This window comes from Schistocerca gregaria, chromosome 4 (genome assembly GCF_023897955.1).
Source record: "Schistocerca gregaria isolate iqSchGreg1 chromosome 4, iqSchGreg1.2, whole genome shotgun sequence".
In the NCBI taxonomy this organism is placed as follows: Eukaryota; Metazoa; Arthropoda; class Insecta; order Orthoptera; family Acrididae; genus Schistocerca; species Schistocerca gregaria.
In genome coordinates this window covers 12,819,977-12,845,978 of record NC_064923.1, presented here as the reverse complement: position 1 = coordinate 12,845,978, position 26,002 = coordinate 12,819,977, and the positions used below count along the sequence as shown (strand labels likewise).

Sequence of the window (26,002 nt, the reverse complement as noted above, 5' to 3'; positions counted from 1 at the left end):
CCCATGTTGCCTAATGTTTTCCTAACGTCACACTCGTCACGTAGTTCACTTTTATTTCATAATCATTTCTGAGAGGTAACAGAATTGCATGACAACCTGCAGAGCTAGTTTCGTCAAAATTAACACACATACTTGATGTGACTCATAAGCCGAACGAGTTACTTTCCGACGTTATTTTAGATGTGCAAGTGCCAGTCAAAAACCCGCGGCGACGGCAATATGCAAACCAATTCGCTAGTTAACACCGGTCTTGTTGTGCGTGTTTTAAGCTGAAGAGCATCTCCAAGCAGAAAATGGTCAACAGCAACATTCACACGGTTTCGTACTGCTCAAGTGCTACACTAAAACGGTATGTTTCTTTTTCAGATCTGGAAAAACGCGACCGAGAGAGGAATCCAACACGCAATCTTCGGATACGAAGTCCGACGCCTTATCCATTAGGCCACACGGTCACTGACAAACAAGTGGAACTTATATACGACTCATCTCAAAACGCTCACACCACTGAGGAGTTGTGTTTTCGTTCTACACAGACGCTGCCCCTTGCTCTTTCCCACCCATTTGATACATTCAACCTGCTACGAGACCTACCAAATATAGACTGGGAAACTAAACCACACACTTTGTGCATTCGGAAATGTAAGGCAGGGCGTCCCTCGCCGCATTTGCTACGATGTCCATTTGCTACTTCTGCAGAAGTGGCGGCGGCGACGACGACGACGACGACGACGACGACGACGACGACAACCACGGAAGGCTCTGAGATATGTGAGAAATACATCTATAAAATATATTTCAGACTGTCCCATCCCACCTTATGCTGTACCGCTTTGGCAAATGCTTTATCTGCGCCATTCGCCTTAATCACATCTGAGAGTAATTCTTAATAAAACGCCTCTCGCTAATTGTTAGTCATCCCAGATACTGTTTGCTATAAGGCCACGACGCGCAACTGATATCCAAAATTCGTCTGCCTCCTGTGAGGATCGAACTCACGACCGCTGGTTTACTAGACCAGTGCTCTGCCACTGAGCTAAAGAGGCGCGGCCTAGCGGTACTTTTGCGTACTTCATCCTTACGGTCGTCTGGATCATCAGACTTCAGCTGACAACACTTCATATTACCGTCTAATATTTGCAGCTATGGCGACCCATTACTGCTTGCCTACACATCTGACACGTAAAGGAAGTGCTCTCCAAATAACACCACTTGCATTTCAGAACATGTCTTTCACACATGTCTACAAAATCACCTTCACCTTCAAATACAGTTTCGTAGCGACTGACGGAGACGTAGGCAAAGTTTAAAGTTGCTATTTCCATTACATCACGTTAATCAGAAAAACGGTAAGTTACATCTGCAGAGGAACAAAATTCCGTTCCTCCCCACGTGGGGCTCGAACCCACGACCCTGGGATTAAGAGCCTTATGTTCTACCGACTGAGCTAGCCGCGCTGCCTCGGTGAGTATATGCCGGTTAGAACGTCACACAGTACTCGTTTGGGTTGATTGGTCCCATACAGAACCTCCCCATGTTGCCTAATGTTTTCCTAACGTCACACTCGTCACGTAGTTCACTTTTATTTCATAATCATTTCTGAGAGGTAACAGAATTGCATGACAACCTGCAGAGCTAGTTTCGTCAAAATTAACACACATACTTGATGTGACTCATAAGCCGAACGAGTTACTTTCCGACGTTATTTTAGATGTGCAAGTGCCAGTCAAAAACCCGCGGCGACGGCAATATGCAAACCAATTCGCTAGTTAACACCGGTCTTGTTGTGCGTGTTTTAAGCTGAAGAGCATCTCCAAGCAGAAAATGGTCAACAGCAACATTCACACGGTTTCGTACTGCTCAAGTGCTACACTAAAACGGTATGTTTCTTTTTCAGATCTGGAAAAACACGACCGAGAGAGGAATCAAACACGCAATCTTCGGATACGAAGTCCGACGCCTTATCCATTAGGCCACACGGTCACTGACAAACAAGTGGAACTTATATACGACTCATCTCAAAACGCTCACACCACTGAGGAGTTGTGTTTTCGTTCTACACAGACGCTGCCCCTTGCTCTTTCCCACCCATTTGATACATTCAACCTGCTACGAGACCTACCAAATATAGACTGGGAAACTAAACCACACACTTTGTGCATTCGGAAATGTAAGGCAGGGCGTCCCTCGCCGCATTTGCTACGATGTCCATTTGCTACTTCTGCAGAAGTGGCGGCGACGACGACGACGACGACGACGACAACCGCGGAAGGCTCTGAGATATGTGAGAAATACATCTATAAAATATATTTCAGACTGTCCCATCCCACCTTATGCTGTACCGCTTTGGCAAATGCTTCATCTGCGCCATTCGCCGTAATCACATCTGAGAGTAATTCTTAATAAAACGCCTCTCGCTAATTGTTAGTCATCCCAGATACTGTTTGCTATAAGGCCACGACGCGCAACTGATATCCAAAATTCGTCTGCCTCCTGTGAGGATCGGACTCACGACCCCTGGTTTACTAAACCAGTGCTCTGCCACTGAGCTAAAGAGGCGCGGCGTAGCGGTACTTTTGCGTACTTCATCCTTACGGTCGTCTGGATCATCAGACTTCAGCTGACAACACTTCATATTACCGTCTAATATTTGCAGCTATGGCGACCCATTACTGCTTGCCTACACATCTGACACGTAAACGAAGTGCTCTCCAAATAACACCACTTGCATTTCAGAACATGTCTTTCACACATGTCTACAAAATCACCTTCACCTTCAAATACAGTTTCGTAGCGACTGACGGAGACGTAGGCAAAGTTTAAAGTTACTATATCCATTACATCACGTGAATCAGAAAAACGGTAAGTTACATCTGCAGAGGAACAAAATTCCGTTCCTCCCCACGTGGGGCTCGAACACACGACCCTGGGATTAAGAGCCTTATGTTCTACCGACTGAGCTAGCCGCGCTGCCTCAGTGAGTATATGCCGGTTAGCACGTCACACAGTACTCGATTGGGTTGATTGGTCCCATACAGAACCTCCCCATGTTGCCTAATGTTTTCCTAACGTCACACTCGTCACGTAGTTCACTTTTATTTCATAATCATTTCTGAGAGGTAACAGAATTGCATGACAACCTGCAGAGCTAGTTTCGTCAAAATTAACACACATACTTGATGTGACTCATAAGCCGAACGAGTTACTTTCCGACGTTATTTTAGATGTGCAAGTGCCAGTCAAAAACCCGCGGCGACGGCAATATGCAAACCAATTCGCTAGTTAACACCGGTCTTGTTGTGCGTGTTTTAAGCTGAAGAGCATCTCCAAGCAGAAAATGGTCAACAGCAACATTCACACGGTTTCGTACTGCTCAAGTGCTACACTAAAACGGTATGTTTCTTTTTCAGATCTGGAAAAACACGACCGAGAGAGGAATCAAACACGCAATCTTCGGATACGAAGTCCGACGCCTTATCCATTAGGCCACACGGTCACTGACAAACAAGTGGAACTTATATGCGACTCATCTCAAAACGCTCACACCACTGAGGAGTTGTGTTTTCGTTCTACACAGACGCTGCCCCTTGCTCTTTCCCACCCATTTGATACATTCAACCTGCTACGAGACCTACCAAATATAGACTGGGAAACTAAACCACACACTTTGTGCATTCGGAAATGTAAGGCAGGGCGTCCCTCGCCGCATTTGCTACGATGTCCATTTGCTACTTCTGCAGAAGTGGCGGCGGCGACGACGACGACGTCGACGACGACAACCACGGAAGGCTCTGAGATATGTGAGAAATACATCTATAAAATATATTTCCGACTGTCCCATCCCACCTTATGCTGTACCGCTTTGGCAAATGCTTTATCTGCGCCATTCGCCTTAATCACATCTGAGAGTAATTCTTAATAAAACGCCTCTCGCTAATTGTTAGTCATCCCAGATACTGTTTGCTATAAGGCCACGACGCGCAACTGATATCCAAAATTCGTCTGCCTCCTGTGAGGATCGAACTCACGACCGCTGGTTTACTAGACCAGTGCTCTGCCACTGAGCTAAAGAGGCGCGGCCTAGCGGTACTTTTGCGTACTTCATCCTTACGGTCGTCTGGATCATCAGACTTCAGCTGACAACACTTCATATTACCATCTAATATTTGCAGCTATGGCGACCCATTACTGCTTGCCTACACATCTGACACGTAAACGAAGTGCTCTCCAAATAACACCACTTGCATTTCAGAACATGTCTTTCACACATGTCTACAAAATCACCTTCACCTTCAAATACAGTTTCGTAGCGACTGACGGAGACGTAGGCAAAGTTTAAAGTTACTATATCCATTACATCACGTTAATCAGAAAAACGGTAAGTTACATCTGCAGAGGAACAAAATTCCGTTCCTCCCCACGTGGGGCTCGAACACACGACCCTGGGATTAAGAGCCTTATGTTCTACCGACTTTTTTTTTTTTTTTTTTTTTTTTTTTTTTTTTTTTTTTTTTTTTATTTACTCCCTTTCGGGAACCAGAGCTTAAATCTGGCGCCTTAGACCGCTTTTTTTTTTTTTTTTTTTTTTTTTTTTTTTTTTTTATTTTTTGTCCAACGCCTTAACCACTTTTTTTTTTTTTTTTAAATTCCGTTCCGCCCAGCGTGTGGCTCGAAACCACGACCCTGGAAATAAGAGTCTGACGCTCTACCGACTTTTTTTTTTTTTTTTTTTTTTTTTTTTTTTTTTTTTTTTTTTTTTTTTTTTTTTTTTTTTTTTTTGAACCCTCGACCCTGAGATTAAGAATATCGTGCTCTACCGACTTTTTTTTTTTTTTTTTTTCCGCCTTAACCACTTTTTTTTTTTTTTTTTTAATTTTTTTAATTTTTTTATTTTTTATTTATAATTTTGTTTGAACCACTTTTTTTTTCCTCTTTTTTTTTTTTTTTTTTTTTTTATGAGGATCTTCCAGAAGGGATCCATTCTTCCACCAGAACTCAATCCATTTCTTCTAGGCGAGTGAGGCGTTAACAGCAAAAAAAAAATGATGACACTATCAACTATGTTAAGCAGTGTCGAACTAAAGTACCTTTTCTGGTTAGGATTAATAAATAAATAAATAAGAAATAAGTGATTAAAAAGGAATCTTCTCCTTTGTTGGTGCAAAATATAAGAAAACGAAAAGTGTTTGTTTTTTTCTCTAGTGTTGTCTTCACATCTTTCGTCTGTTATTGTCCTCTGCTGCTCCTCAATGATGTAGCGAATAGTCGGTTTCGCCTTACTTCGAAAGAAGGTTAAACATGCATTCATGTCTCGTGGTATAGTTTCGGGCGTTCTTTAAATATTACGTTCCCCGTCATGGCAAGACTGACGGGTCGAGTGTCGAATCGCATATCACACAATGGTCTTGCTTAAAAAGTTGGCAAAGGTCGCCTTGTAGTTACGTTCGCGTGCGATCATGCTGTGCTGCAGGGTCAGGTATAGAACGAAATCGTCTTTGTTCTTATCGCCAGTACTAAAAATATAGTGCACTGTGTGACCTATTATCCAGTTGACAGCATTCCGCTTTGTCCTGGGAAATGGGATTGCTTCAGGGTTGAGAAAGTCAGCTGGCGTTATCGCAGATGGTGAGGTCCTCTTGATGCTCGACAGTTTCTGTCGGGCGTAACCCCATATATCTTTCGTGGTACCACAGACGAAACGGTGTTCTTCGCTGTCTATGAGATTACACGTGACACACATTGGCGAGTCCTGCAAATGAATTGCATGAAGCCTGGACTGCGTCGGGATTTTTCTATTGACGGCAGCGTACCACGTCGCCTTTACTTGCGAAGGTAAGTAGGGGCTGTGGATGTTTTGCCACGTCGCGTCCCAGTTGTAGTTTGGAAATTTTTGTTCGATAACATTCCGTGATTTAGTTGCCACAAAGGAGTTGTAGATTGCCTTAACTGTCGTCAAATTCTTTTCAGAGACTGTTGTATGGACATAACTATACTCTAAGAGAAAACTCTTGAAGTGGTAGAGCGCAGTCGGTATATGGTGCACGTCAATTGGCGGTTGAAGATCAGTCGGTGCGATTTCATTCAGGACAAGAGCGGTCAGACTGGTCGGTGACTGTTTCCATAGCTTGTAAGTTTTGCAGAAATAAAGAGCTTTCGCTTTTTTGTGTACATCGGTGAGACTGAGTCCGCCATCTCGCGTTGGGAGTGTCAAGGTGTCATATCGAACTTTAAAGATCTGGCCACGACATACAAAGTGTCCAAGCGCGGACAGCATGCATTTGGCTATATCGGTGGGGATGGGCAAAACTTGAGCCACATAATTGATTTTGGCAGTGATATAAATATTGGCCAATTCAACCTTTTGAAGCTCGTCCAATTTCCTGACGCTATGTAACTTCGCACAAGCACGAATTTTGTTGAGCAATTGCTTATAATTGGCGGCAATGGTGTGGCGGTAGCCGACTGAGCTAGCCGCGCTGCCTCAGTGAGTATATGCCGGTTAGCACGTCACACAGTACTCGATTGGGTTGATTGGTCCCATACAGAACCTCCCCATGTTGCCTAATGTTTTCCTAACGTCACACTCGTCACGTAGTTCACTTTTATTTCATAATCATTTCTGAGAGGTAACAGAATTGCATGACAACCTGCAGAGCTAGTTTCGTCAAAATTAACACACATACTTGATGTGACTCATAAGCCGAACGAGTTACTTTCCGACGTTATTTTAGATGTGCAAGTGCCAGTCAAAAACCCGCGGCGACGGCAATATGCAAACCAATTCGCTAGTTAACACCGGTCTTGTTGCGCGTGTTTTAAGCTGAAGAGCATCTCCAAGCAGAAAATGGTCAACAGCAACATTCACACGGTTTCGTACTGCTCAAGTGCTACACTAAAACGGTATGTTTCTTTTTCAGATCTGGAAAAACACGACCGAGAGAGGAATCAAACACGCAATCTTCGGATACGAAGTCCGACGCCTTATCCATTAGGCCACACGGTCACTGACAAACAAGTGGAACTTATATACGACTCATCTCAAAACGCTCACACCACTGAGGACTTGTGTTTTCGTTCTACACAGACGCTGCCCCTTGCTCTTTCCCACCCATTTGATACATTCAACCTGCTACGAGACCTACCAAATATAGACTGGGAAACTAAACCACACACTTTGTGCATTCGGAAATGTAAGGCAGGGCGTCCCTCGCCGCATTTGCTACGATGTCCATTTGCTACTTCTGCAGAAGTGGCGACGACGACGACGACGACGACGACGACGACGACGACGACAACCGCGGAAGGCTCTGAGATATGTGAGAAATACATCTATAAAATATGTTTCAGACTGTCCCATCCCACCTTATGCTGTACCGCTTTGGCAAATGCTTTATCTGCGCCATTCGCCTTAATCACATCTGAGAGTAATTCTTAATAAAACGCCTCTCGCTAATTGTTAGTCATCCCAGATACTGTTTGCTATAAGGCCACGACGCGCAACTGATATCCAAAATTCGTCTGCCTCCTGTGAGGACCGAACTCACGACCGCTGGTTTACTAGACCAGTGCTCTGCCACTGAGCTAAAGAGGCGCGGCCTAGCGGTACTTTTGCGTACTTCATCCTTACGGTCGTCTGGATCATCAGACTTCAACTGACAACACTTCATATTACCGTCTCATATTTGCAGCTATGGCGACCCATTACTGCTTGGCTACACATCTGACACGTAAAGGAAGTGCTCTCCAAATAACACCACTTGCATTTCAGAACATGTCTTTCACACATGTCTACAAAATCACCTTCACCTTCAAATACAGTTTCGTAGCGACTGACGGAGACGTAGGCAAAGTTTAAAGTTGCTATATCCATTACATCACGTTAATCAGAAAAACGATAAGTTATATCTGCAGAGGAACAAAATTCCGTTCCTCCCCACGTGGGGCTCGAACCCACGACACTGGGATTAAGAGCCTTATGTTCTACCGACTGAGCTAGCCGCGCTGCCTCGGTGAGTATATGCCGGTTAGCACGTCACACAGTACTCGTTTGGGTTGATTGGTCCCACACAGAACCTCCCCATGTTGCCTAATGTTTTCCTAACGTCACACTCGTCACGTAGTTCACTTTTATTTCATAATCATTTCTGAGAGGTAACAGAATTGCATGACAACCTGCAGAGCTAGTTTCGTCAAAATTAACACACATACTTGATGTGACTCATAAGCCGAACGAGTTACTTTCCGACGTTATTTTAGATGTGCAAGTGCCAGTCAAAAACCCGCGGCGACGGCAATATGCAAACCAATTCGCTAGTTAACACCGGTCTTGTTGTGCGTGTTTTAAACTGAAGAGCATCTCCAAGCAGAAAATGGTCAACAGCAACATTCACACGGTTTCGTACTGCTCAAGTGCTACACTAAAACGGTATGTTTCTTTTTCAGATCTGGAAAAACACGAGCGAGAGAGGAATGAAACACGGAATCTTCGGATACGAAGTCCGACGCCTTATCCATTAGGCCACACGGTCACTGACAAACAAGTGGAACTTATATACGACTCATCTCAAAACGCTCACACCACTGAGGAGTTGTGTTTTCGTTCTACACAGACGCTGCCCCTTGCTCTTTCCCACCCATTTGATACATTCAACCTGCTACGAGACCTACCAAATATAGACTGGGAAACTAAACCACACACTTTGTGCATTCGGAAATGTAAGGCAGGGCGTCCCTCGCCGCATTTGCTACGATGTCCATTTGCTACTTCTGCAGAAGTGGCGGCGGCGACGACGACGACGACGACGACGACAACCGCGGAAGGCTCTGAGATATGTGAGAAATACATCTATAAAATATGTTTCAGACTGTCCCATCCCACCTTATGCTGTACCGCTTTGGCAAATGCTTTATCTGCGCCATTCGCCTTAATCACATCTGAGAGTAATTCTTAATAAAACGCCTCTCGCTAATTGTTAGTCATCCCAGATACTGTTTGCTATAAGGCCACGACGCGCAACTGATATCCAAAATTCGTCTGCCTCCTGTGAGGACCGAACTCACGACCGCTGGTTTACTAGACCAGTGCTCTGCCACTGAGCTAAAGAGGCGCGGCCTAGCGGTACTTTTGCGTATTTCATCCTTACGGTCGTCTGGATCATCAGACTTCAGCTGACAACACTTCATATTACCGTCTAATATTTGCAGCTATGGCGACCCATTACTGCTTGCCTACACATCTGACACGTAGAGGAAGTGCTCTCCAAATAACACCACTTGCATTTCAGAACATGTCTTTCACACATGTCTACAAAATCACCTTCACCTTCAAATACAGTTTCGTAGCGACTGACGGAGACGTAGGCAAAGTTTAAAGTTGCTATATCCATTACATCACGTTAATCAGAAAAACGATAAGTTACATCTGCAGAGGAACAAAATTCCGTTCCTCCCCACGTGGGGCTCGAACCCACGACACTGGGATTAAGAGCCTTATGTTCTACCGACTGAGCTAGCCGCGCTGCCTCGGTGAGTACATGCCGGTTAGCACGTCACACAGTACTCGTTTGGGTTGATTGGTCCCACACAGAACCTCCCCATGTTGCCTAATGTTTTCCTAACGTCACACTCGTCACGTAGTTCACTTTTATTTCATAATCATTTCTGAGAGGTAACAGAATTGCATGACAACCTGCAGAGCTAGTTTCGTCAAAATTAACACACATACTTGATGTGACTCATAAGCCGAACGAGTTACTTTCCGACGTTATTTTAGATGTGCAAGTGCCAGTCAAAAACCCGCGGCGACGGCAATATGCAAACCAATTCGCTAGTTAACACCGGTCTTGTTGTGCGTGTTTTAAGCTGAAGAGCATCTCCAAGCAGAAAATGGTCAACAGCAACATTCACACGGTTTCGTACTGCTCAAGTGCTACACTAAAACGGTATGTTTCTTTTTCAGATCTGGAAGAACACGACCGAGAGAGGAATGAAACACGCAATCTTCGGATACGAAGTCCGACGCCTTATCCATTAGGCCACACGGTCACTGACAAACAAGTGGAACTTATATACGACTCATCTCAAAACGCTCACACCACTGAGGAGTTGTGTTTTCGTTCTACACAGACGCTGCCCCTTGCTCTTTCCCACCCATTTGATACATTCAACCTGCTACGAGACCTACCAAATATAGACTGGGAAACTAAACCACACACTTTGTGCATTCGGAAATGTAAGGCAGGGCGTCCCTCGCCGCATTTGCTACGATGTCCATTTGCTACTTCTGCAGAAGTGGCGGCGGCGGCGACGACGACGACGACGACGACGACGACGACAACCGCGGAAGGCTCTGAGATATGTGAGAAATACATCTATAAAATATATTTCAGACTGTCCCATCCCACCTTATGCTGTACCGCTTTGGCAAATGCTTTATCTGCGCCATTCGCCTTAATCACATCTGAGAGTAATTCTTAATAAAACGCCTCTCGCTAATTGTTAGTCATGCCAGATACTGTTTGCTATAAGGCCACGATGCGCAACTGATATCCAAAATTCGTCTGCCTCCTGTGAGGATCGAACTCACGACCGTTGGTTTACTAGACCAGTGCTCTGCCACTGAGCTAAAGAGGCGCGGCCTAGCGGTACTTTTGCGTACTTCATCCTTACGGTCGTCTGGATCATCAGACTTCAGCTGACAACACTTCATATTACCGTCTCATATTTGCAGCTATGGCGACCCATTACTGCTTGGCTACACATCTGACACGTAAAGGAAGTGCTCTCCAAATAACACCACTTGCATTTCAGAACATGTCTTTCACACATGTCTACAAAATCACCTTCACCTTCAAATACAGTTTCGTAGCGACTGACCGAGACGTAGGCAAAGTTTAAAGTTGCTATTTCCATTACATCATGTTAATGAGAAAAACGGTAAGTTACATCTGCAGAGTAACAAAATTCCGTTCCTCCCCACGTGGGGCTCGAACCCACGACCCTGGGATTAAGAGCCTTATGTTCTACCGACTGAGCTAGCCGCGCTGCCTCGGTGAGTATATGCCGGTTAGCACGTCACACAGTACTCGTTTGGGTTGATTGGTCCCATACAGAACCTCCCCATGTTGCCTAATGTTTTCCTAACGTCACACTCGTCACGTAGTTCACTTTTATTTCATAATCATTTCTGAGAGGTAACAGAATTGCATGACAACCTGCAGAGCTAGTTTCATCAAAATTAACACACATACTTGATGTGACTCATAAGCCGAACGAGTTACTTTCCGACGTTATTTTAGATGTGCAAGTGCCAGTCAAAAACCCGCGGCGACGGCAATATGCAAACCAATTCGCTAGTTAACACCGGTCTTGTTGTGCGTGTTTTAAGCTAAAGAGCATCTCCAAGCAGAAAATGGTCAACAGCAACATTCACACGGTTTCGTACTGCTCAAGTGCTACACTAAAACGGTATGTTTCTTTTTCAGATCTGGAAAAACACGACCGAGAGAGGAATCAAACACGCAATCTTCGGATACGAAGTCCGACGCCTTATCTATTAGGCCACACGGTCACTGACAAACAAGTGGAACTTATATACGACTCATCTCAAAACGCTCACACCACTGAGGAGTTGTGTTTTCGTTCTACACAGACGCTGCCCCTTGCTCTTTCCCACCCATTTGATACATTCAACCTGCTACGAGACCTACCAAATATAGACTGGGAAACTAAACCACACACTTTGTGCATTCGGAAATGTAAGGCAGGGCGTCCCTCGCCGCATTTGCTACGATGTCCATTTGCTACTTCTGCAGAAGTGGCGGCGGCGGCGGCGACGACGACGACGACAACCGCGGAAGGCTCTGAGATATGTGAGAAATACATCTATAAAATATATTTCAGACTGTCCCATCCCACCTTATGCTGTACCGCTTTGGCAAATGCTTTATCTGCGCCATTCGCCTTAATCACATCTGAGAGTAATTCTTAATAAAACGCCTCTCGCTAATTGTTAGTCATCCCAGATACTGTTTGCTATAAGGCCACGACGCGCAACTGATATCCAAAATTCGTCTGCCTCCTGTGAGGATCGAACTCACGACCGCTGGTTTACTAGACCAGTGCTCTGCCACTGAGCTAAAGAGGCGCGGCCTAGCGGTACTTTTGCGTACTTCATCCTTACGGTCGTCTGGATCATCAGACTTCAGCTGACAACACTTCATATTACCGTCTAATATTTGCAGCTATGGCGACCCATTACTGCTTGCCTACACATCTGACACGTAAAGGAAGTGCTCTCCAAATAACACCACTTGCATTTCAGAACATGTCTTTCACACATGTCTACAAAATCACCTTCACCTTCAAATACAGTTTCGTAGCGACTGACGGAGACGTAGGCAAAGTTTAAAGTTGCTATTTCCATTACATCACGTTAATGAGAAAAACGGTAAGTTACATCTGCAGAGGAACAAAATTCCGTTCCTCCCCACGTGGGGCTCGAACCCACGACCCTGGGATTAAGAGCCTTATGTTCTACCGACTGAGCTAGCCGCGCTGCCTCGGTGAGTATATGCCGGTTAGCACGTCACACAGTACTCGTTTGGGTTGATTGGTCCCATACAGAACCTCCCCATGTTGCCTAATGTTTTCCTAACGTCACACTCGTCACGTAGTTCACTTTTATTTCATAATCATTTCTGAGAGGTAACAGAATTGCATGACAACCTGCAGAGCTAGTTTCGTCAAAATTAACACACATACTTGATGTGACTCATAAGCCGAACGAGTTACTTTCAGACGTTATTTTAGATGTGCAAGTGCCAGTCAAAAACACGCGGCGACGGCAATATGCAAACCAATTCGCTAGTTAACACCGGTCTTGTTGTGCGTGTTTTAAGCTAAAGAGCATCTCCAAGCAGAAAATGGTCAACAGCAACATTCACACGGTTTCGTACTGCTCAAGTGCTACACTAAAACGGTATGTTTCTTTTTCAAATCTGGAAAAATACGACCGAGAGAGGAATCAAACACGCAATCTTCGGATACGAAGTCCGACGCCTTATCCATTAGGCCACACGGTCACTGACAAACAAGTGGAACTTATATACGACTCATCTCAAAACGCTCACACCACTGAGGAGTTGTGTTTTCGTTCTACACAGACGCTGCCCCTTGCTCTTTCCCACCCATTTGATACATTCAACCTGCTACGAGACCTACCAAATATAGACTGGGAAACTAAACCACACACTTTGTGCATTCGGAAATGTAAGGCAGGGCGTCCCTCGCCGCATTTGCTACGATGTCCATTTGCTACTTCTGCAGAAGTGGCGACGACGACGACGACGACGTCGACGACGACCGCGGAAGGCTCTGAGATATGTGAGAAATACATCTATAAAATATGTTTCAGACTGTCCCGTCCCACCTTATGCTGTACCGGTTTGGCAAATGCTTTATCTGCGCCATTCGCCTTAATCACATCTGAGAGTAATTCTTAATAAAACGCTTCTCGCTAATTGTTCGTCATCCCAGATACTGTTTGCTATAAGGCCACGACGCGCAACTGATATCCAAAATTCGTCTGCCTCCTGTGAGGATCGACCTCACGACCCCTGGTTTACTAGACCAGTGCTCCGAAACTGAGCTAAAGAGGCGCGGTATAGCGGTTCTTTTGCGTACTTCATCCTTACGGTCGTCTGGATCATCAGACTTCAGCTGACAACACTTCATATTACCGTCTCATATTTGCAGCTATGGCGACCCATTACTGCTTGGCTACACATCTGACACGTAAAGGAAGTGCTCTCCAAATAACACCACTTGCATTTCAGAACATGTCTTTCACACATGTCTACAAAATCACCTTCACCTTCAAATACAGTTTCGTAGCGACTGACGGAGACGTAGGCAAAGTTTAAAGTTGCTATTTCCATTACATCACGATAATCAGAAAAACGGTAAGTTACATCTGCAGAGGAACAAAATTCCGTTCCTCTCCACGTGGGGCTCGAACCCACGACCCTGCGATTAAGAGCCTCATGTTCTACAGACTGAGCTAGCAGCGCTGCCTCGGTGTGAATATGCCGGTTAGCACGTCACACAGTACTCGTTTGGGTTGATTGGTCCCATACAGAACCTCTCCATGTTGCCTAATGTTTTCCTAACGTCACACTCGTCACGTAGTTCACTTTTATTTCATAATCATTTCTGAGAGGTAACAGAATTGCATGACAACATGCAGAGCTAGTTTCGTCAAAATTAACACACATACTTGATGTGACTCATAAGCCGAACGAGTTACTTTCCTACGTTATTTTAGATGTGCAAGTACCAGTCAAAAACCCGCGGCGACGGCAATATGCAAACCAATTCGCTAGTTAACACCGGTCTTGTTGTGCGTGTTTTAAGCTGAAGAGCATCTCCAAGCAGAAAATGGTCAACAGCAACATTCACACGGTTTCGTACTGCTCAAGTGCTACACTAAAACGGTATGTTTCTTTTTCAGATCTGGAAAAACACGACCGAGAGAGGAATCAAACACGCAATCTTCGGATACGAAGTCCGACGCATTATCCATTAGGCCACACGGTCACTGACAAACAAGTGGAACTTATATACGACTCATCTCAAAACGCTCACACCACTGAGGAGTTGTGTTTTCGTTCTACACAGACGCTGCCCCTTGCTCTTTCCCACCCATTTGATACATTGAACCTGCTACGAGACCTACCAAATATAGACTGGGAAACTAAACCACACACTTTGTGCATTCGGAAATGTAAGGCAGGGCGTCCCTCGCCGCATTTGCTACGATGTCCATTTGCTACTTCTGCAGAAGTGGCGACGACGACGACGACGACGACGACGACGACGACGACGACGACGACGACGACGACGACGACCGCGGAAGGCTCTGAGATATGTGAGAAATACATCTATAAAATATGTTTCAGACTGTCCCGTCCCACCTTATGCTCTACCGGTTTGGCAAATGCTTTATCTGCGCCATTCGCCTTAATCACATCTGAGAGTAATTCTTAATAAAACGCCTCTCGCTAATTGTTCGTCATCCCAGATACTGTTTGCTATAAGGTCACGACGCGCAACTGATATCCAAAATTCGTCTGCCTCCTGTGAGGATCGAACTCACGACCCCTGGTTTACTAGACCAGTGCTCTGCCACTGAGCTAAAGAGGCGCGGCCTAGCGGTACTTTTGCGTACTTCATCCTTACGGTCGTCTGGATCATCAGACTTCAGCTGACAACACTTCATATTGCCGTCTAATATTTGCAGCTATGGCGACCCATTACTGCTTGGCTACACATCTGACACGTAAACGAAGTGCTCTCCAAATAACACCACTTGCATTTCAGAACATGTCTTTCACACATGTCTACAAAATCACCTTCACCTTCAAATACAGTTTCCTTGCGACTGACGGAGACGTAGGCAAAGTTTAAAGTTGCTATTTCCATTACATCACGTTAATCAGAAAAACGGTAAGTTACATCTGCAGAGGAACAAAATTCCGTTCTTCCCCGCGTGGGGCTCGAACCCACGATCCTTGAAATAAGAGCCTTATGCTCTACCGACTGAGCTAGCCACACTGCCTCGGTGAATACATGCTGGTTAGCACGTCGCACAGTACTCGTTTGGGTTGATTGGTCCCATACAGAACCTCTCCATGTTGCCTAATGTTTTCCTAACGTCACACTCGTCACGTAGTTCACTTTTATTTCATAATCATTTCTGTGAGGTAACAGAATTGCATGAGAACCTGCAGAGCTATTTTCGTCAAAATTAACACACATACTTGATGTGACTCATAAGCCGAACGACTTACTTTCCGACGTTATTTTAGATGTGCAAGTGCCAGTCAAAAACACGCGGCGACGGCAATATGCAAACCAATTCGCTAATTAACACCGGTCTTGTTGTGCGTGTTTCAAGCTCAAGAGCATCTCCAAGCAGAAAATGGTCAACAGCAACATTCACACGGTTTCGTACTGCTCAAGTGCTACACTAAAACGGTATGTTTCTTTTTCAGATCTGGAAAAACACGACCGAGAGAGGAATCAAACACGCAATCTTCGGATACGAAGTCCGACGCCTTATCCATTAGGCCACACGGTCACTGTCAAACAATTGGAACTTATATACGACTCATCTCAAAACGCTCACACCACTGAAGAGTTGTGTAATCGTTCTACACAGACGCTGCCCCTTGCTCTTTCCCACCCATTTGATACATTCAACCTGCTACGAGACCTACCAAATATAGACTGGGAAACTAGACCACACACTTTGTGCATTCGGAAATGTAAGGCAGGGCGTCCCTCGCCGCATTTGCTACGATGGCCATTTGCTACTTCTGCAGAAGTGGCGACGACGACGACGACGACGACGACGACGATGACGACGACGACCGCGGAAGGCTCTGAGATATGTGAGAAATACATCTAAAAAGTATATTTCAGACTTCCCGTCCCACCTTATGCTGTACCGGTTTGGCAAATGCCTTATTTGCGCCATTCGCCTTAATCACATCTGAGAGTAGTTCTTAATAAAACGCCTCTCGCTAATTGTTCGTCATCCCAGATACTGTTTGCTATAAGGCCACGAAGGGCAACTGATATCCAAAATTCGTCTGCCTTCTGAGAGGATCGAACTCACGACCCCTGGTTTACTAGACCAGTGCTCTGCCACTGAGCTAAAGAGGCGCGGCCTAGCGGTACTTTTACGTACTTCATCCTTACGGTCGTCTGGATCATCAGACTTCAGCTGACAACACTTCATATTACCGTCTAATATTTGCAGCTATGGCGACCCATTACTGCTTGGCTACACATCAGACACGTAAACGAAGTGCTCTCCAAATAACACCACTTGCATTTCAGAACATGTCTTTCACACATGTCTACAAAATCACCTTCACCTTCAAATACAGTTTCGTAGCGACTGACGGAGACGTAGGCAAAGTTTAAAGTTGCTATTTCCATTACATCACGTTAATGAGAAAAACGGTAAGTTACATCTGCAGAGGAACAAAATTCCGTTCCTCCCCACGTGGGGCTCGAACCCACGACACTGGGATTAAGAGCCTTATGTTCTACCGACTGAGCTAGCCGCGCTGCCTCGGTGAGTATATGCCGGTTAGCACGTCACACAGTACTCGTTTGGGTTGATTGGTCCCATACAGAACCTCCCCATGTTGCCTAATGTTTTCCTAACGTCACACTCGTCACGTAGTTCACTTTTATTTCATAATCATTTCTGAGAGGTAACAGAATTGCATGACAACCTGCAGAGCTAGTTTCGTCAAAATTAACACACATACTTGATGTGACTCATAAGCCGAACGAGTTACTTTCCGACGTTATTTTAGATGTGCAAGTGCCAGTCAAAAACACGCGGCGACGGCAATATGCAAACCAATTCGCTAAATAACACCGGTCTTGTTGTGCGTGTTTCATGCTCAAGAGCATCTCCAAGCAGAAAATGGTCAACAGCAACATTCACACGGTTTCGTACTGCTCAAGTGCTACACTAAAACGGTATGTTTCTTTTTCAGATCTGGAAAAACACGACCGTGAGAGGAATCAAACACGCAATCTTCGGATACGAAGTCCGAAGCCTTAGCCATTAGGCCACACAGTCACTGTCAAACAAGTGGAACTTATATACGACTCATCTCAAAACGCTCACACCACTGAAGAGTTGTGTTTTCGTTCTACACAGACGCTGCCCCTTGCTCTTTCCCACCCATTTGATACATTCAGCCTGCTACGAGACCTACCAAATATAGACTGGGAAACTAGGCCACACACTTTGTGCATTCGGAAATGTAAGGCAGGGCGTCCCTCGCCGCATTTGCTACGATGGCCATTTGCTACTTCTGCAGAAGTGGCGGCGGCGACGACGACGAAGACGACGACGACGACGACCGCGGAAGGCTCTGAGATATGTGAGAAATACATCTAAAAAGTATATTTCAGACTGCCCCGTCCCACCTTATGCTGTACCGCTTTGGCAAATGCCTTATTTGCGCCATTCGCCTTAATCACATCTGAGAGTAGTTCTTAATAAAACGCCTCTCGCTAATTGTTCGTCATCCCAGATACTGTTTGCTATAAGGCCACGAAGGGCAACTGATATCCAAAATTCGTCTGCCTTCTGAGAGGATCGAACTCACGACCCCTGGTTTACTAGACCAGTGCTCTGCCACTTTTTTTTTTTTTTATTATCAGATTGACTTGGTATATTTCACGAGAATTCAGACAACCATAGTCAAGTCATCATTTAATATTAGCTGCAAAAAGAAAATCAACAAATTAGGTGAAACACAAATAAAACATTTCTTCTGAAGGGGAAGACCAACCCGTTACCCCACCCGTATGAATTTTGGGTGTATATATATACATGCAAAAGAGAGAGAGAAAAAAAAAAATAACGAAAAAATACAACAAGGGAGGGGACTCGAGCTCAGGGAAGAAACAGGAATCACAGGGGAACTTAACCAACCCCTTGACGGTTAAACACAAGAAAAAGCATATTCGCAAAAAGCGTTCGGTATTGTGGTAACCGCTGCCATTTCCAATGCGCAGTTGACAAATAATGGTGAAAAACGCGGGGATCTGGGTCATTACCGCCTTCAATGACGTAATGGACATAGTAACCCAAGAGCCAAACAATCGTGTTCGTTTTCGTCTGAGGAAAATAAGAGATGTCCGGATGTAAGAAGATGTCGTCTGGGAATGCGGTTTCAGGCCCTCTAGTAAGAAAAGCTAATTGACGGCGGACCCAGAGCCAATGATCCCGTCCGCAAGCAACTAGCCTGTGAAGTAAGGTGTCAGTTTGATGACATTCCTCACACTGATCAGTCGGACGAAGGCCAATATGAAAAAGACGATCACCAGTAGGTATCAGACGGTAAATGACCTTATACCACGTTGAAACAATCTCCATCGGCAAAATGGGAAGACTAAGATGAGACCAGACCGTTTTCCATGACGTTGACAGGGAAGCAAGTTCAACAGAAGAAGGGAAACATGCTGTACCCCAACGGATTTGTTGCATGTTGGTAGTTATATGCGTCATAGAAAGTATATCAGCACCCAGAATACCGACAAGTACAAAGTATTCACGAATGTGCCGCAATTTAGGATTAATCCGTCCAACATCAACAGGAGGGGTCAGACTGGCCGGCCGGAGGCGGGAAAGTAAACGAGAGGTGACTGAATGCGGAGCCCGCGTACAGGTTAAAACATTGCGGCGGGCAAATAAGATGGACGTCTTCACTTTGATATCTGAAAGACCCAATCCTCCAAGCTTCCGAGGCCTGGCCACAACTTCATACCGGACACGGAAGACATGGCGGCGCCACAGAAATCGACTAGACAGCTGTTTCAGCCTGCGGGCCATCATCGCGGGAAGCGGGAAGACCTGCGCAACGTAGTATATTTTACTGAAGACATAGGTCTCTAAAACCCGTGCCTTGTGAAGGAGGCTAAGGGAACGGCGGTCATGTTCAAGGATCGCCCCGTGAACACGACTCGTAACCTCACGCCAATTTAGTGCCGCCATTTTGATCGGATTACGATCCACTATGATCCCCAAGGTCTTATGGCGATCGACAACCGTCGCCCAAGGAATGACGACATGATCAAAGCCTCTCAACGGCAGGAACGTGCATTTGCGATCATTAATGCGAGCACCAGCAAGACCACAAAATGAATCCAAGGTATCCTTAAGCCGCGGTATATCCTTGGCATGTCGTACTAAAACCATGACGTCATCGGCGTATGCACGGACTGTAAAAATTTCCCCCAATATATTCCAGCCACGTAAGTGCATGGTGAGATGGCGAAGTAAGGGCTCTAAGGATAGAACAAAAAGTGACATGGATAAGGGGCTTCCCTGGGGTAACCCCCGTCTGATCGATATCCGGGGGGTAGGGTGACCGTTCACAATCACCGAGACACTGATACCGGTAAAAAGATTAGTTAAGACTTGTCGAGCATCATTATTAAAGCCGACAGCGGTGAGCACTCTCGATAAAAAATCATGGCTGACGCGATCGAACGCTTTTTGGAAATCAAGAAAAAGCAAAGCCCCTGGGATATTAGCGGCAGCCGCCACCGAGATAACATCGCGACATTCGAGAACGGAAGTCAGTATCGTGCGTCCAGGCACACAGCTTTGGTGGGCGGCAATAATGGTATCGAGCAGCTTAGAGAGACGGATATTAATTGCTCGAGCGACAAGTTTATAATCAAAGTTAAGGAGAGTAATAGGACGGAGGGAATCAATTGCAGGTCGACCTGTGGATTTCGGGAGGAGGACCATTCTGCCTTCCTGAAAAGGAGCAGGAAGTGAGACTCCCCGCATCACTTCATTTACCATTGACGTTAAGGTGTCACCAATGAGCGGCCAAAATTGAACATAGAACTCCTTAGGAATACCATCTAATCCAGGCGACTTGCGGGACTGCGATCCTGCAACAACATCATATATGTCATCCTTCTGAAAGGGACGCAGAAAGGCGTCGTTTAATTGAGGAGTGACGACGCGAGGCAGCAAGGAGGTAAAGTCGTCAAGAGAGGTTTCCGCCGGGACATGAGTATCGTACAGATCAGTAAAATAGGTGTAAACTAAGTCAGAAATGTCACGGTGAGAGGTGAACACGCGGCCGTCAGCGGTTGTGAGGGAGGCAAGGCACCCACGTTTCCGGCGCGACCGTAAACGGACTAGATGGTAGAGTGACGTCAGTTCCTCTTGTAGAAGGGAACGTGGTTGAGACCTCGTCCGCAGGCCCTCCATTTGAATGCGTTTGAGCTGCAGCAATTTGGCTTTGATGCGCTGTATATCAGTAACCCGGAGGGGAGCATGCGTAGCACTATCGTACATTTGACGTAAGACAGAATAGTAAAATTCTTGCGTTCGTCGATCTTCTGCCACCTTCGCAGCCCCAAAACGCATGAGAGCCCTACGGATGTGAGGTTTTGCATACAGTGTCCACCATGCCACGATAGACGGGTACCGGTCCATAGTACGAGAACAACGAGTCCAAATGTCCTCCAGGACGATACCAAGGGAGGTATCTTGCAAATACGCGATATTGAGCATCCAAGGAGGACGAAACAATTTTACCGGTTGTCGCTCGTAATTAAACGTAACGGCTACAGCGCAATGATCAGTAAAACAGGCTGGTATCACATCAACAGCTAGAAGTTGCCCACACAAGGAATCGGAAAGGTAAAAGCGATCGAGGCGACTGCTAGACGTGGGAGTAAAGTAGGTATGTCGCACAAGTGTAGGATAGCGAGAAACCCACACGTCACGCAGGTGCAAGGAGCGCACAAGGTCGTCGAGTTCTTTACTGAAATTAAAATTAGGAGACTGATCTACCGGCCGTAGAACACAATTGAAGTCCCCACCTAAAATTATCTTTGTCGGGGATTTACGAAGCAGGTAAATGACTTCTTCTTTATAGAAACTCGAGCGTGCGGTAGTACAACCCGAACCAGAAGGGGCATAAAGAAGGAGTAAACTGAGATCATAAAACGTGCACCCGATCCCCCTTCCACTGTCAAGTACTTCGAAATTCATCAACGGAATGCCTTCTCTATAAAACAAGGCAGTGCCCGTAGAAAGTTCGGATGCGACATGAAAAAACGTCGAGAACCCAGGAATGGAAAACTGGTCGAATAGGACTTCCTGTAAAAAAACAACATCTGCCCCAGACTGATAGATAAACTGTCGCAAAGCGGCGAGCCGAAGCTCAGAACATATTCTGTTAATATTCAGAGTAAGAAATGTATATGCTTGCATGGAACTTCAACCTAGAAAGAAAAACAAAGATCGGTAGAGAGCCGTCAGCTGATGGAGCAGCATACAAGTAATCATACCAGAAACAAGCGCTGAACCACAGAGAGAAAAACTACGAAACAGAACCCTCATCTTCCCACTGCTTTTTCTTCGGCCGTGACGCGGCTCTCCGTGGCTGTTTACGGATTCGACTGCGGCTCCGCGGTGCCGACGCTGCAGCGTTCGGCTGCGTAGGAGCATCATGTAGACATTCCGTGTCAGATTGCGAGAGAGAGGCCTCTACATCCCACTCGTCCGCAGACATGGGTTCACGGTGGGACAGTTGGTGAATAACAACGGGATCCACTGGCTCTGGAGAATCAATCAGTTGTTTGATGGGAGGAGGCTGTGACCCAGAGGGGGCGACAGAAATTCCAGAAGGGGGATGCGAAACAGAGTCAATAGGAGAAGTGTCAGAGAGCACCGGAGAAGACACGTGGCAACCAGAAGCAGGTTCCGTCACGGGCGTCTCCGAAGAGGATGCCGCGGTAGCAGGAACAACGTCAGATAAGGTGTCAGGGAGCTTCTGCAAAGGCGTGATAGCACCTGTGGCTCCCTCATCCACGATTTCCGACTGAGAAAGAGAGTCCTTTACCGGAGGCCCATCGGAAGGGCGAGCCAATAAGGAAGATTCATCAGCCGCATCATCCTGTGTTCGCCGACGCTTGTTGTGAGAAATCAGCGCGGGAACATCGGAATTATGGGCAGCAACATCCCTACTCAAGGACAACGGGGGAAAATCACGGCCGTTGTCGGGCAACGGATCACTGCGTCCCTCAGTAACAGTGAGCGATTTAGTCCGAGGTCCTTGCGGGAGAAGATCAGCTAAAGTAAATTTTTTACGCTGTTCGTATGTAGGTTTTAATACCACCACACGCCGCGGACAATTAGTACGGAAATGACCAGTTTCATTACAATAATAACATGTTCCTTCCTGGCCACTGTACGTGATATGGACCCTATAACCACATACCTGTGGGTGAGAAGGAATAGGTTTTTTGACCACCATTTCCACCGACCGGATACCACTATATACCTGTAAGCGGTGCTGAGCAGACCAGCGTTCCTTTCGAATATGGCGTACGTCCCCATAAGGAAGCAAAACGGACTTCAGAAAAGAGTCGTCAACCTCGGGCGGAAGGTTAAATACCCGAACATTCGTATATACCACTTCTGCATTTGCCAAGAGAACCATACTAGTGGAACCATCACGGTGCGTAAAGGGTACCTGAGAACCATGACGAGAAAGTAGCCTATCAACCTGGAGCGGGTCAAGAAACTTAACAAAAAACACATATAATTCGCTGTCGAAATATGCGGTATGCACCTGATCAGTAGTGACCTGAACTGTATCGACTAACCAGTCATGTATCTCCAAAGAACCGGGCTGGACGTGACGCGTGGATTTGTCAAAGGTAAAACTGACTGTACCTGTACGCGGAACTTTCGTGGGAACCATGGTGGACATCACGGCGAGAGACGACGCCGCGAATTACAGACTCGTTTAATGTTCCCCTCCACGGAAATCTTTAGTAAAAGGCGAAAGATTTATTCGATTTGAAGGGAAACCAGAGTGCCACTGAGCTAAAGAGGCGCGGCCTAGCGGTACTTTTGCGTACTTCATCCTTACGGTCGTCTGGATCATCAGACTTCAGCTGACAACACTTCATATTACCGTCTAATATTTGCAGCTATGGCGACCCATTACTGCTTGGCTACTCATCAGACACGTAAACGAAGTGCTCTCCAAATAACACCACTTGCATTTCAGAACATGTCTTTCACACATGTCTACAAAATCACCTTCACCTTCAAATACAGTTTCGTAGCGACTGACGGAGACGTAGGCAAAGTTTAAAGTTGCTATTTCCATTACATCACGTTAATCAGAAAAACGGTAAGTTACATCTGCAGAGGAACAAAATTCCGCTCGAATCCACGACCCTGGGATTAAGAGCCTTATGCTCTAGTGACTGAGCTAGCCGCGCTGCCTCGGTGAATACATGCCGGTTAGCACGTCACACAGTACTCGTTTGGGTTGATTGGTCCCATACAGAACCTCTCCATGTTGCCTAATGTTGTCCTAACGTCACATTCGTCACGTAGTTCACTTTTATTTCATAATCATTTCTGAGAGGTAACAGAATTGCATGACAACCTGCAGAGCTAGTTCTGTCAAAATTAACTCACATACTTGATATGACTCATAAGCCGAACGAGTTACTTTCAGACGTTATTTTAGATGTGCAAATGCCAGTCAAAAAACACGCGGCGACGGCAATATGCAAACCAATTCGCTAGTTAACACCGGTCTTGTTGTGCGTTTTTCAAGCTCAAGAGCATCTCCAAGCAGAAAATGGACAATAGCAACATTCACACGGTTTCGTACTGCTCAAGTGCTACACTAAAACGGTATGTCTCTTTTTCAGATCTGTAAAAACACGACCGTGAGAGGAATCAAACACGCAATCTTCGGATACGAAGTCCGACGCTTTAGCCATTAGGCCACACGGTCACTGTGAAACTTTCCCGTTTAATATTGGATGAACGTTTGCTTGCTGACTGAACACTGCGTCTCTTAAAATCTTTTAACTGCTGCTCTGTCAAGACTACCTGCTCATTATTACGACGAAACATAAAATGTGTTGTCGCCGTGGCCCTCAGTCGTTACCTGAAATTATTAAGACTGATTCTTACCTTTAATTATTTATACTGGATCGCCATCTGACTGCTACAGCAAACTGTGGAATGAATATACTTACTTCTCTTTAACATAATTATAAGCTGCTGGTGGAGTTTCATAATACTTTGTGACTGGAATTCTTTAAGTTGAAGTTAATTTAGATTTGATAAAAGCTGAAGCTCAGTTTAGACTTTTCTTTTAAGATAACAATAAATTCCGTAAAGCATTTACGTGAATGATTTTGGGATAGAAAATTCTTAATGCATTTAATCTGGTAGAAGTTAACTATATTCTGAGAACGATCTTGACAAACAATTACAAGGGGTATAGTTCTTTACAAAAATTCTTAAAAACTAGCATTGCGCTACATATAGCGAGTGGCTGGCGAGCACACCGCTTCTTTCAAAGTGTTAATTCATACCTCGCTTACAGCGACCTCCTCTCATGTCTCGCTAGCTACGACTGCCTCGTCTCACATCTTACTCGCAACTGCTCGCTTCCAACGCTCAATGCTACAAAAGTGCGGTCTCGCCGCCAACAATGGTTTTTGGTGCAGACAATCCCTGCTACCATTACAGATGTATTACTGCGCGCTGTTTCCCGCTCTTTCTCAAAATGTATCTATGCGCGGTTTCCCGCTCTTTCTCAATAATACACAATGCAATTTAATTAACAAAACAATTTAAATAAGAAACAGTTCAGATAATTACATGCTAAAACAGTTTAAATACGCCTATTACATAATTACATATGCCGCTACTCGGCTTTCTTAAAATTTTACTACGTTGTTGAGTCATATGGACTCAACATAAGTATAAAATTTGATTATAGAAAATAGTTTGAACAAAGTGTATACACAAATGCTGTCATACGAAATGATTTGTCTATCTCTAATAAAGAGAATATGTAAATAGAAAGGGTTTTAGTAGGAATTGTACATCAAGTAAAATTTGGTTCCCTTAAATTTAACAACAAGAATAAGAGTAAATGTGAAAATCAATATACAGATCATATGAAGCAATTGAAAGTTTACATTATGAAACATTTAATTCAAATTGGCATCTCTTAGTACCACAATTAAGGAAGGTACAAAAGGAATTGGATAGCATGGTCAAAGCACTGGCAACTGTCTGTGAATGCACTCAAAAGTCTGTTCCTTTCCCTCACATAGCACAACACCAGGTTTCGCCATGTGGTTCCATCATCGCCTTGCTCCATAGTTTTAGTGTACCCAAACACTAAGTACGTCGTCGAATAGCCTGAGTTGCCGCAGCCACATCAGGATTAAGTTCCATCTCCAATGGTCCATTAAAGTTGGTGGTGTGCATCTTGGTATGCAAACACCTATTGTCGTACATCATACTGTGGTGTGTATCTAGGTATGCAGGCACCAATTGACATACATCGGGCTGTGGTGTGCATCTAGGTATGCAAACACCTCGTCGAGAACA

At 45.3% G+C, this 26,002-nt stretch overlaps 9 non-coding genes and 1 pseudogene across 9 annotated transcripts; all 10 read right to left on the bottom strand.

The window, feature by feature from the left end:
* Positions 1–971: 971 nt before the first annotated feature.
* Positions 972–1,043, bottom strand: Trnat-agu (transfer RNA threonine (anticodon AGU)). The gene has a single exon. It is a non-coding gene; the product is annotated as a tRNA-Thr (tRNA).
* Positions 1,044–2,484: 1,441 nt separating this feature from the next.
* On the bottom strand, positions 2,485–2,556 carry Trnat-agu (transfer RNA threonine (anticodon AGU)). Its single transcript has one exon. It is a non-coding gene; the product is annotated as a tRNA-Thr (tRNA).
* A 1,444-nt stretch (positions 2,557–4,000) lies between these two features.
* On the bottom strand, positions 4,001–4,072 carry Trnat-agu (transfer RNA threonine (anticodon AGU)). Its single transcript has one exon. It is a non-coding gene; the product is annotated as a tRNA-Thr (tRNA).
* Positions 4,073–7,516: 3,444 nt separating this feature from the next.
* Positions 7,517–7,588, bottom strand: Trnat-agu (transfer RNA threonine (anticodon AGU)). The gene has a single exon. It is a non-coding gene; the product is annotated as a tRNA-Thr (tRNA).
* A 1,444-nt stretch (positions 7,589–9,032) lies between these two features.
* On the bottom strand, positions 9,033–9,104 carry Trnat-agu (transfer RNA threonine (anticodon AGU)). The gene has a single exon. It is a non-coding gene; the product is annotated as a tRNA-Thr (tRNA).
* Positions 9,105–10,557: 1,453 nt separating this feature from the next.
* Trnat-agu (transfer RNA threonine (anticodon AGU)) lies at positions 10,558–10,629 on the bottom strand. The gene has a single exon. It is a non-coding gene; the product is annotated as a tRNA-Thr (tRNA).
* A 1,441-nt stretch (positions 10,630–12,070) lies between these two features.
* On the bottom strand, positions 12,071–12,142 carry Trnat-agu (transfer RNA threonine (anticodon AGU)). The gene has a single exon. It is a non-coding gene; the product is annotated as a tRNA-Thr (tRNA).
* Positions 12,143–15,126: 2,984 nt separating this feature from the next.
* On the bottom strand, positions 15,127–15,198 carry Trnat-agu (transfer RNA threonine (anticodon AGU)). The gene has a single exon. It is a non-coding gene; the product is annotated as a tRNA-Thr (tRNA).
* Positions 15,199–16,650: 1,452 nt separating this feature from the next.
* Trnat-agu (transfer RNA threonine (anticodon AGU)) lies at positions 16,651–16,722 on the bottom strand. The gene has a single exon. It is a non-coding gene; the product is annotated as a tRNA-Thr (tRNA).
* Positions 16,723–23,336: 6,614 nt separating this feature from the next.
* Positions 23,337–23,445, bottom strand: LOC126268494 (U5 spliceosomal RNA; annotated as a pseudogene).
* Positions 23,446–26,002: the final 2,557 nt, after the last annotated feature.